General features: G+C 38.2%; 1 protein-coding gene across 7 annotated transcripts in view; it reads left to right on the top strand.

Moving 5' to 3' along the window:
• LOC137214349 (zinc finger protein 227) overlaps positions 1-12,479 on the top strand; it is a 119,841-nt gene that overhangs the window by 1,060 nt on the left and 106,302 nt on the right. For 4 of the 7 annotated variants that reach the window (XM_067717953.1, XM_067717956.1, XM_067717950.1 and 1 more), the window contains exon 2: positions 11,482-11,944. The exons of 1 other annotated variant lie outside the window; for it this stretch is intronic. The gene's annotated coding sequence lies outside the window, so the exon portion shown is untranslated. Of the gene's footprint in view, positions 1-16; positions 1,828-11,481; positions 11,945-12,479 lie in introns of those variants that run through there. 2 more of the 7 variants (XM_067717949.1, XM_067717952.1) reach the window with 2 other exon arrangements.

The raw sequence follows: 12,479 nt of genomic DNA, 5'->3' as shown, positions 1-12,479 counted from the left end.
GCGAGTGGAATATGAGCCCAGACTGTAGCAGTCCGAGCAGGCGCTTGGGGACTTAAGAGCCTCAAACCTGCGTGCAGCAGGAGGAGTCGGAGTCGGTGGTGGGCTCTTGGGTACGGTGGTTACCTACGTGTGAGTTGTGAGGACAGGACTTTAGTCTTTCACCTTACGCCCAGGTAGCATCATCACCTGGAGTAGCGCCAGGAGCACAGCTGGCATTAAGTATGCATTTGTTTTAAAGAAAGAACGCCTGGGCGTGTGTAGGTGTGTTCGCGTTTTCATGCTGTACGATGTTGTGGGACCCATTGTGTGTCTGTAACCATGTATGGGATTGTTTCTGTTTGGTTTGTTTCGTAGAGTGTGGATGTGAAAATGGTTTGTGTTTCAGATTTTGAGATATTATAAAACTTGTTAAGCACACTTCCTCCCCGCTCCTCCATCCCCACCCCGAAATTCCTCCTGCCCAGTAACTTGCCTTTCTTTCCATAAAAGGCCGAGTCTGGCTGACTTTTGCCGAAGACACATACTAGCAGGGCTGACTCATCCATTAGACACAGAAGGCAAAATGCCTAGGGCCCACAATACTTTTAGGGGCCTACAAAAATGTCTTTTAAAATCAGAAGTAAACATTAATTTTTGGTCAAAGAAAATGTTTAATTCAAAGAAACTCCATTTATTATTATTACTATACCTAAACAATCGTAAAATACTATTATTTTTATTTTCTGTTTTTTTGGAAGAAGGGGCCAACAAAGGTCATAATGCAGCCCTGCACCTTAGCCAAATCAAATCAGATTTCAATCCAGCCTTCTTCCTCTCTCAACTCCCCAGTGGGACTTGTGAAAACAGCACTGTACCCGCTGACCTTAGGTGAAACTGCGGTGAACTCTGACCTTCCCTCATGTGAGCCCTCCATGGCCCCAGTGGAGAGTGGAACATTTCTTTTCCCAACTCTCTGGGCAGCTTGAAAGGAAGTTTGAACGTATTTTAATCTCCTAATAAAACTTTATTTCCCAGACTCTTCTAAAATAAACATTAAAAAGTTTGAGTACTTTTGTGACTATGTGTGGAATTATATAATATGATGCACTATTTGAGGCCTGTGAGATTATGACTTTAGTTATGAGATTGTATGTTTTTATCTGTGAGTATGACTTAAAATTTACTTGACTTTTTTGCTTTTCTTACGTGTGCATTCTGTGGATATTGTGAATGTGGATCATGTGAACAGGCTTACTGAGTGAGAAACTACATGGCTCCGAGATGGATATGTGGGATTTTGATTATATGAATATAGAACCCTGTGATATTATGACTGTATATGTTTGTGAGTGACTAGGCCGCCTTACTCTTCTCAACAATGAAAGAGAAATGTTGCACCTTTTTGCGGCAATAACTTTAAGAATTGGGTAAAAGGATTTGCTATTTATTTGGCAAATCATTTGGATATTTTATGTTCAGTCAGACAGATTTTTTAAGAAGAATCCAAATCAATATATCTTTTCAAATAAGACAGAATTCAGAGTCCTATGCTGTATATGCAAACGGTTGCCACTTTTGTGTCCATGTTAGACTACCAGGGGTAAGCTTTCATTCTTCTGTGCTGTGAAGGAATTTTTAGTGGATAAGTTTGGAAAGCCCTGGACTAAAAACCGAATTATTTACACTTGGAGAGTCAGAGAAGAAGGACCAGGGAGTCATGACCTGAATTCTATGTCAAGCAACATTGTTACTTCGTTTTCTGAAGAGAAAACTGTGACTCAGAGAAGACACACTTAAGACCATTCAATTTGTCCACCAGAGAGCTACTTGCCAAACTTCAAATTATAGGTAATTAATACATTGTTTTATCAATATATATATTCCAATGAAATACAAAATTATAGTACTATTTCCTATGTAAGACCTTATTGCTGTTAAAATATGGCAACTATGAATGGGAGCGTGGTCATTGTCAGTGATAATAGTTATATCTTTGGTGTTCCCATTCTTCACATTGATTATTTATTTATTTTAAAAATAAATTTATTTATTTTATTTTATTTTTAGCTGTGTTGGGTCTTTGTTGCTGCGCGCAGGCTTTTCTCTGGTTGCGGCAAGTGGGGGCTACTCTTCATTGCAGTGTGCAGGCTTCTCATTGTGGTGGCTTCTCTTGTTGTGGAGCACAGGGTCTAGGTGCACAGGCTTCAGTAGTTGTGGCACACAGGCTCAGTAGTTGTGACTCGCAGACTCTAGAGTGCAGGCTCAGTAGTTGTGGCGCACAGGCTTAGTTGCTCCGTGGCATGTGGGATCTTCCCGGACCAGGGCTCGAACCCGTGTCTCCTGCATTGGCAGGCTGATTCTTAACCACTGTGCCACCAGGGGAGCCCCTCATTGATTTTTTAAAATTATATTTCCTTCCACTTTTAATAAAATACTAAATACTTCAGTATGCATCTCCTAAAAATAAGGGTATATGTACTTCTAAATAAATTCCTAATGGAATTCCAGGACAGAGGTTATATACATTTTTTAGAATCCTTCCACAAGAGAACTTTGCAAGAACAGTTAAGTAATATAAGCAGAGAAATGGAGACCCTAGGAAAGATTCCAGAGGAAATGCTAGACACTCATGTTCATAGCCACATTATTCACAGTAGCCAAAAACTGGAAGCAACCCAAGTGTTCATTGATGGATGAACAGGAAAACAAAATGGGACATATACATATGATGGATTATATTATTTAGCCTTAAAAAGATGAGATTCTGACACATGCTGTAACTTAGATGAATCTATAGGACATTATACTAAGTGAAACAAGCCCATCACAAAAAGATGAATACTGTATGATTCCACTTATATGAGGTACCTAGAGTAGTCACATATATAGAGACACAAAGTAGAGTGGTAGTTTCCAGGTCTGTGAGAAGGAGGAATGAGAAGTTATTATTTAATGGACGTATTCTCAGTTTTGCAACATAAAACGGGTTCTGGAGATCGATGGTGGTGATTGTTGCATAACAGTGTGAACGTACATAACACTACTGAACTGTACACTTAAAAATGGTAAAATTAGGGCTTTCCTGGTGGCATGGTGGTTGAGAATCCGCCTGCCAATTCAGGGGACATGGGTTCAAGCCCCGGTCCGGGAAGATCCCCCATGCCGCGGAGCAACTAAGCCTGTGCGCCACAACTACTGAGCTTGCACTCTAGAGCCCGCGTGCCTGGAGCCCATGCTCCACAACAAGAGGAGCCACCGCAGTAAGAAGCCCGTGCACCACAACAAAGAGTAGCCCCCACTCACTGCAACTAGAGAAAAGCCTGCATGCAGGAATGAAGACCCAACACAGCCAAAAATAAATAAATAAATTTATTTTAAAAAATAAATAGAAAATAAAAATGGTAAATTTTGTGTAATGTGTATTTTACCACAACTTAGAAAAATAATAATAAAACCAGAAATGCCTGAAATGAAAAACACTGTGACAGAAATGAAGAATGCTTTTGATGGGATCACCAGTAGACTGGACATGGCCAGGGAAAGAATCAATGAGCTTCAAGATAAGTCAGTAGTAACTTTCTAAACTGGAATGTAAAGAAAAAGAATGAAAAACAGGTAAGTGGAACAGAATATTTTAAAAAAACGAGGATAAATATAAAAGGTGTAACATATGTAAATGAGAACACAGGGAGAAGAGACAGAGAAAGGAGAAAAAATATTGAATTAATAGTGGTTAGGAATTTTCCACAATTAATGATAGACACAAAACCACAGATCCAGAAAGCTTAGGATAAATACCAAAAACGACACATAAGCATACCATGTTCAAGCTTCAGAAAACCAAAGACAAGGATAAAATCTTGGAAAAGAAGCTAGAGGGTGGGGATAGCAACTGACCTATGGAGATACAAAGATAAAAATTAAATCTGACTTCAGAAAACATGCAAGAAGAAAATGAAGTATTTAAAGTGTTGAAGGAGGAAATTCCCTGGTGGTCCAGTGGTTAAGACTCTGCACTCCCAATGCAGGGGGCCTGGGTTCAATCTCTGGTGAGGGAACTAAGATCTCACAGGCCACATGGTGTGGCCAAAATAAATAAAATAAGGTGTTGAAGGAAAAAAACTACCAACCTAGAATCCTATATCCAGTGAAATTATCCTTCAAAAGTTAAAGAGAAATAAAGACTTCCTCAGACAAGCAAAAACTGAGGGACTTTGTTGCCAGTAAATCTGCCTTCAAGAAATGTTAAAAGAAGTTGTTTATAGAGAAATAGAATGATATAGGTCAGAAATTCAGATCTACATGAAGAAAAGAAGATCACTAGTAAAGGAATAAATGAAGACAAAATAAAATCTTTTATTTTTTCTTATTATTGATCTAATTTATATATAAAAATTATATTTATTCAAAGTAATAATAACAATAATGTAATTATGGCATACCAATAAGTGAAATGAATGACAGCATTGTTATAAGGGATGAGAAGGAGGAATTGGGAATACTCTATTATAAACTAGCTATACTGCCTGCCATTAAGTATAATATTCAGGCTTCTGGATACAAATGTTCAGCAATATTCATAATAGCCAAAGTGGAGACAACCCAAATATGCATCAACTGATGTGGTATATCCACACAATGGAATATTATTCAATACCAAAAGAGAAATGAAGTATTGATACATGCTGTAACATGGACAAACCTTGAAAAAATTATGCTAATTGAAAGAAGCCAATCACAGAAAAATCACATATTATGTGATTCCATTTATATGAAACCTCTAGAATGTGTAAATCTATAGAGATAGTACATAGGTTACTGGTTGCTTGGGCCAGGAATTGTGGTTGGGGGGTGGGGTGGGAAGATAGCTAATGAGTTTGGGACTTTGAGGGGGATGAAAATGTTCTAAAGTTAGATTGTGGTGATGGATGCACAGTTCTGTAAATATATTAAAAACTATTGTACACTTTAAATGGGTGAATTGTATGGTATGTTAATAGTATTACAATCAAGCTGTTTTAAAATGAAATTTATTAAATAGAAAAACAGAGGGAATCAATGAAACCAAAACCTGGTTCTTTCATAAGATCAATACAGTTGACAAACTTATCATCAGACTAAAAAGGAAAAATAGGAGAAGGCACAAATTACCAGTATCAAGAATGATAGGGACTTCCCTGGTGGTGCAGTGGTTAAGACTCCGCCTGCCAGTGCAGAGGACACAGGTTCGAGCCCTGGTCTGGGAAGATCCCACATGCCGAGGAGCAACTAAGCCTGTGCGCCACAACTACTGAGCCTGTGCTCTAGAGCCCGCGTGTCACAACTACTGAGCTGGTGCCCCACAACTACTGAAGCCCGCATGCCTAGAGCCTGTGCTCCACAATAAGAGAAGCCACTGCAATGAGAAGCCCACGCACCACGATGAAGATTAGCCATGCTTGCCTCAAATAGAGAAAGCCTGCACACAGCAACAAAGACCTGACGCAGCCAAAAATATATAAAATAAATGAATATATTTTTAAAATGGAGTTATTACAATAGAGAGTTCACCAAATAATATGCAAATGGCTAATAGACACATAAAAGGTGGTCATTAAGCACCAGAAAAATACAAATTAAAATTGCAATGAGATACCCTTACACACCCACCAGAATGGCGAAAGTTATAAAGACTGACAACACCAAATGTTGTCTGGAGCACTTATAAATCTCATATGTTTTTGGTGGAGTGTCAAATGTTGCAATTATTTTGGAAAAGGGTCTGGCATGTTCTTATGAAACTAACCCTGTTAACATTTACCATGCAGACATACCCTTACCAAGCAATTCAAGTCAAATATTTGTTTAAGTGAAAAGTAAACATATGTTCTCCCAAAGATCTGTACAAGATCGCTCAATCACTGCTTTATTTCTAATAGCCCAAACCTGGAAACAGCACAGCTATCCATCCTAAGAGAATGGATAAACAAACTGGTTTATTCATTCAATGGGCTGCTATTCATCAGTAAATAGGAATGAACTCCGAGTATATATACAACAACATGGATGAATCTAAGATATATTGAGTGAAAGATACATTAATCAAAAGAGTATATGCACTTTGATTCAATTTCTATGATGTTCTAAAACAGGCAGAAGTAATCTGTGGTGGAAAATGAGAGCAGTAGTTGCTTCCTGTGGAGTTGGACTGAGGATTGATTAGAAGGGCATGAGGGAACTTTGTGGGCTGGTAGTAATGTTCTATATCCTGATAGAGATTTGGCTTATACCAATGAATGCATTAGTCAGAAATTAGTAAATGTTTACTTTAGATTTGTGCATTTCATTGTATGTAAGTTTTACCTCAAAAGAAAATTATTATAAGTAAATATTGAATTCTGGTTAATAATATGAATGTGGACATACACGACATACTCAGAATAGTCAAATACATTGATACAGAAGTAGAACAGCAGTTACCAGAGGTTAGGAGAGGGAAAATGGAAAGTTATTGTTTAATGGGTACAGTTTCAGTATGGGATGATGAAAAAGTTGGAGATGGGTAGTCGTTGTGGTTACACAACAGTGTGAATATACTTAACACTACTGAATGGTACACTTAAAAATAGTAAATTTTATGTTACGTAAATTTTATCACAATTAAAAAGGAAAAATATAACTGATGTGGTTACATTAATATCAGACAATCTTAGACTTTAGAACAAGGAAAATCACTAGGGATAAAGTGAGATATTACACAATTATAGAGGACCTATTCACTTAGAAGACATATCAGTCCTAAATGTGTATGCACCTAGCAACAGAGCTCCAAGATACATGAAGCAAAAATTGAAAGGAGAAATAAACACACAATCAGAAATTGAAAGTAAAAAACACTGTTTATACTAGCACTAAAATTATGAAATATTCCTAAATAATTTATGTAGCTACTCTGCGCTTAAGGAGGTGGACAATAACTCCCCATTTCCTCAGTGTGGGCTATGTGTAGTAACTTTTTTCCAAAAAGCACAATATGGAAAGGGGGAAAAAGAGAAATTTTATGATAGAGAAACCTGACAAACCCTACCTCATCTAGATGGTCAAGGTGAACATCAACAGTGATACATCCTGTTGATTGTACATCCTTGATATGATGTGATAAAGAGGCACTTTACCTCTGTGAAAGGCTGAGAGAAAAAAGCTGCAAACCAAGGATACTCTGACAATGTTATCTTTCAGAAATGAAGGAGAAATACAGCACACTTTCGAACAACTGCTGGATCAAAGAAGAAATTAAAAAGGAAATCAAAAAATATCTTGAAATGAATGAAAATGGAAACACAATATGCCAAAACCTAAAGGGATGCTGCAAACGCAATTCTATGAGGGAAGTTATTAGTAATAAACACCTATATTAAGAAAATAAAAAGATCTCAAGTAAATAACTGAACTTTACACCAGGATAAACTAGAAAAAGAAGAACAAATTAAGCCCAAAGTTAGCAAAAGGAAGGAAAAAACAAAGATAGAGCAGAAATAAATAAAATAGAGACTAGAAAAAAACAATAGAAAAGATCAATGGAGCTAAGAGCTGTTTTTAAAAGATAAATAAAATTGATTAACTTTTGCTAGATGAAGAAAAAAGAAGTACTCAAATAAAATCAGAAATGAAAGAGGAGACCTTACAACTGATACCACAGAAATATATAGAATCATAAATGACTAGTATGAATAATTACATGCGAACAAATTGAATAATCCAGAAGAAAAGGATAGATTTCTAGAAACATACAACCTACAAAGACCAAGTCAGAAAGGAATAGAAAATCTAATTAGACTGCTAACAAGTAAGGAGGTTGAATCAGTAGTCAAAAACCTCCCAACACAGAAAAGCCCAGGACCAGATGGTTTCACTAGTGAATTCTACCAAACATTGATGAAGAATGAACACCAATATTTCTCAAACTCTTCCAAAACTTAAAAAGGAAGGATCACTCCCAAACTCATTTTACAAGCCTAGAAATGCCCTGATACCAAAGCCAGATAAGGACACTACAAGAAAAGAAAACCACAGGCCAATATCCTTGATGAACATAGATGCAAAAATTCTCAACAAAATATCAGAAAACTGAATTCAATGTCATATTAAAAGGATCATACACTATGACCAAGTGGGATTTATCCCTGGGATACAAGGATGGTTGAACATACACAATGTGGGGACTTCCCTGGTGGTCCAGTGGGTAGTGCTCCCAATGCAGGGGGCCTGAGTTCAATCTCTGGTCAGGGAACTAGATCCCGCATGCATGCTGCAAGTAAGAAGTCTGCATACCACAACGAAGATCCCATGTGCCACAACTAAGACCCGGCACAGCCAAAATAAATAAATATATTTTTAAAATATGCAATGTGGGGCTTCCTTGGTGGTGCAGTGGTTAAGAATCCGCCTGCCAATGCAGGGGACACGGGTTTGAGCCCTGGTCTGGGAAGATCCCACATGCCGTGGAGCAACTAAGCCCGTGCACCACAACTACTGAGCCTGCGCTCTAGAGCCTGCGTGCCACAACTACTGAAGCCCGCATGCCTAGAGCCTGTGCTCCACAACAAGAGATGCCATTGCAATGAGAAGCCTGTGCACTGCAACAGAGAGTAGCCCCCGCTCGCCGCAACTAGAGAAAGCCTGTGCCCAGCAACAAAGACCCAACACAGCCCAAAATAAATAAAATAAATAAATTTATTAAAAAATTAAGAATTTAAAAAAATGCAATGTGTACCACATTACATCACATTAACAGTATGAAAGATAAAAATCATAGGACCATCTAAAGAGATGCAGAAAAAGCATTTGACAATACAACATCCTTTCATGATAAAAACTCTCAACAAATTGGTATAGATGGAACATATCTCAACATAATAGAAGCCATATACATCATTCCCAGAGCTAACATCATACTCAATGGTGAAAGGTTGAAAGCTTTTCCTCTAACAACAGGAACAAAACAAGGGTGCCCTCTCTCACCACTCCTATTCAACATAGTACTGGAAGTCTCAGCAGAACAATCAGAAAATATAAAGAAATTAAAAGGCATCCAAATCAGAGAGGAAGAAATAAAATTGCCTTTGTTTGCAGATGATATGCTTTTATATATATAGAAAATCCTAAAGACTACACCCCAAAACTGTTAGAACTGATCAACGAATTCTGTAAAGTTGAACAATACAAAATTAATGTGCAAAAATCAGTTGCTTTTTTATACAGTAACAACAAAGTGTCTAAAAAAGAAAAAAATAATTACATTCACAATATCATCAAAACAATAAAATACTTAGGAATAAATTTAAATAAGGGGATGAAAGACTTGTATACTGAAAATGATAAGACTTTGATGGAAGAAATTGAAGACACAGATAAACAGAAAAATATCCTGTGTACTTGGGCCAGAAGAATTAATATCGTTAGAATGTCCCTACTACCCAAAGCCATCTATAGATTCAGTGCAATCCCTATCAAAATTCCAATGGTATATTTCACAGAAATAGAAAAAAGAATTCTAAAACTTTCTGTGGAACCACAAAAGACCCCTAATAGCCAAAGCTATCAGAAGAAAAAAAGAGCAACGTGAGAATCATCACACTTCCTAATTTCAAACTATACTACAAAGATATAGTAAGTAAAACAGTGTGGTCCTGACATAAAATTAGACACATAGACCAATGGAACAGAATCAAGAGCCCAGAAATAAGACCCTGCATATATAGTCAACTAATACTTGACAAGGGAGTCAAGAACACTCAGTAGGAAAAGTATAGCCTCTTCAAAAAATGGATAACCACATGCAGAAAAATGAAATCTGACCTCTGTCTTAAACCACTCACAAAAGTTACCTTGAAATGGATTAAAGACTTAAATGTAAGACCTGATGCCATAAAACTTCTAAAAGAAAACACAGGGAAAAATTATTTGACATTGGACCAAGCAATTATTTTTTGGATATGACACAAAAAGCACAAGCAACAAAAGCAAAAATCAACAAGTGGGACTACATCAAACTGAAAAGCTTTTGTACAGGAAAAGAAATAATTTTAAAAATGAAAAGGCAACTTATGGAATGGGAGAAAATATTTTCAAAGCATATATCAGATAAGGGGTTAACATCCAGAATATGTAAAGAACTCATACAACTCAATAGCCAAAAAACCCAAACAGTCCATTTTTTTTTTAAAGGGCATAAGAATTAAATAGACATTTTTCCAGAGAAGAAATACAAATGGCTAACAGGTACATAAAAGATGCTCAACATCACTAATCAGCATGGAAATACAAATCAAAATCTCAATAAGATATGACCTCACACCTGTTAGAATGACTGTCATCAAGAAGGCAAGAGATAACAAGTGTTGGTGAAGATGTGGAGATAAGGGAACACTTGTACACCGTTGGTGGGAATGTAAATTGGTGTATCCATTATGGAAAACAATATAGAGTTTCCTCGAAAAATTAAAAATAGAATTACCATATGATACAACAGTTCTACTTCTGGGTATATATTCAAAGTAAATGAAAATAGGAATTTGAAGAGGTATATGCACTCCCATGTTTATTTCAGCATTATTCACAGTATGGAAACAACCTGAGTGTTTGTCAACAGATGACTGGATAAGGAAGTTGTAGCATATATACAATGGAATTTATTCAGCCATGAGAAAGAAAGAAACGCTGATATTTGCAACAACGTAGGTGGACTTTGAGGGGATTATGCTAAGTGAGATTAATTCAGACAAAGAGAGATACTGTATGATATCATTTATATGTGGAATCTTAAGGCGAACTCATAAATACAGAGAGTAGAATGATGGATATTAAACGTTAGGGGTTGGGGAAATGGGATACGTTGTGTAACGGTACAAATTTGGAACTAGGGGATAACTCCTGGAGAGCTAGTGGACAGCATAGTGATTATAGTCAATACTATTGTATTATAAACTTCAAAGTTGCTAAGGGACTAGATCCTAATTGTTCTGGCCACAAAAAAGACATGAAAATTAGGTGAGGCGATAGACGTGTTAGCTAACACTAAGATGGTAATCATATTGCAATAAATAAATGTATCAAATCAACATGTTGTATACCTTAAACTTATACAATGTTTTATATCAATTATATTTCCGTTAAAAAGGAATACGAATTACATGGTGTGATTTCTTAATTGGAACTCAAAGAATAACTTTTTCGAAATATTATGTAGGGTGGTATTAAATACTGTAATATTTTCTCCAATTACCTAACTATGCAAGAAACCAAAGCAAAGGAAAAGCGGAGAATTTTGCTGCTTCTCATGTCCCATTGGTTGCACCTCCTTTTCATGGGTTCTTGGTCAAAGGTGACTCCAGGTCCAGGTAGTAGATTGTTCATTATAGCTCAGCCCGTCCCTTTTACGATCTCTATTTTTACATCACGCATAGCACGCCTTTATAATTATTTTCCATTTACTTTTCCATTTATATTTCCAATTTCTGTCAGGGAACAATGAGAAAAAGAAAACGCAAGCCAAGTTCTACAAGCGCCCCAAGACTCCACCTGCTGATTCAAAATAAAATTGCAGACAGGCGGGAAGCTCAGCCCTACAGAGGATTCTGGGACGTGTAGTCTCGACGCTTCCTGTGATTGGGGCACTTCCGCTCCAGGAAAGCGCGGATGTGTTAATCGCGCCGCTGGGGAAATAGAAGAGTACAATCCAGTGCTGTGCGTGTTTGGAGGCATTTCGGATACCGGAGGGCGAGAATACGAAGCCGCCACTTTCGTGGATTCTGGGAAACTGGATTCAGGCCGTCGATGTTGAAGTCGGCACTTTCGCCCCGGGGGGCGGGGCAGCGGCTCTTGTTCCTTTCGGGGATGCTGGGAAATGTAGTCCAGGAGCTCCGCGTAGTCGGAGGTATTTCCGCTTCAGGAGGTTGCGATTGCGGCCTTCGGTTCTCTCTGGGAGGTGAGTGATCTTTAGGAGCCTGCGATTTCTTTTAACTTTTCTGAGCTGGTCCTGGGATCAGCCGGGCTCGGTCCTCGGTCACAGGGCAGAAAAGCCTTGACCTGCGGCAGAGGGCGGGGTGGAGGGGCGGGGGCGGCCGCTTGCCTTCCCCTCGCCCGATTCTCTGCGTTTGCGGCGGTTCGCAAGTCCTCGGATTGTAGGCGGACAGAAATCGGCAGTTTGTCTCCCGGGCTCCTTGCCGTCCAACCCGCCTCCCCCCATTACCTTCCTTCCACACGCTCTGTTACTTCCTAGCGACATAAGGTTGGATGAGAATTTAATCTTTCTGTGCCTCGGTTTCCTTTTCTGTAAAAAGGGATATTACGAGTACCTGCCTTATACCAGATAAATGTTTGGGACAGATCAGGCGTGTGGCAAGGTGTCGGCTGTTAATGATATGATAATCAGAAAAGCATCGCTTTCGGTGGAAGCTCCTCGAAGTGCCACTGGCAATTCTTTCTGATCCCTGCCGGAAAGGAGGCTGTGCCTGGACGAC

Source organism: Pseudorca crassidens, chromosome 20 (assembly GCF_039906515.1).
Source record: "Pseudorca crassidens isolate mPseCra1 chromosome 20, mPseCra1.hap1, whole genome shotgun sequence".
Taxonomy (NCBI): domain Eukaryota; kingdom Metazoa; phylum Chordata; class Mammalia; order Artiodactyla; family Delphinidae; genus Pseudorca; species Pseudorca crassidens.
The sequence above is the reverse complement of the archived record's forward strand: the minus strand, read 5'-3'. Positions and strand labels throughout refer to the sequence as shown.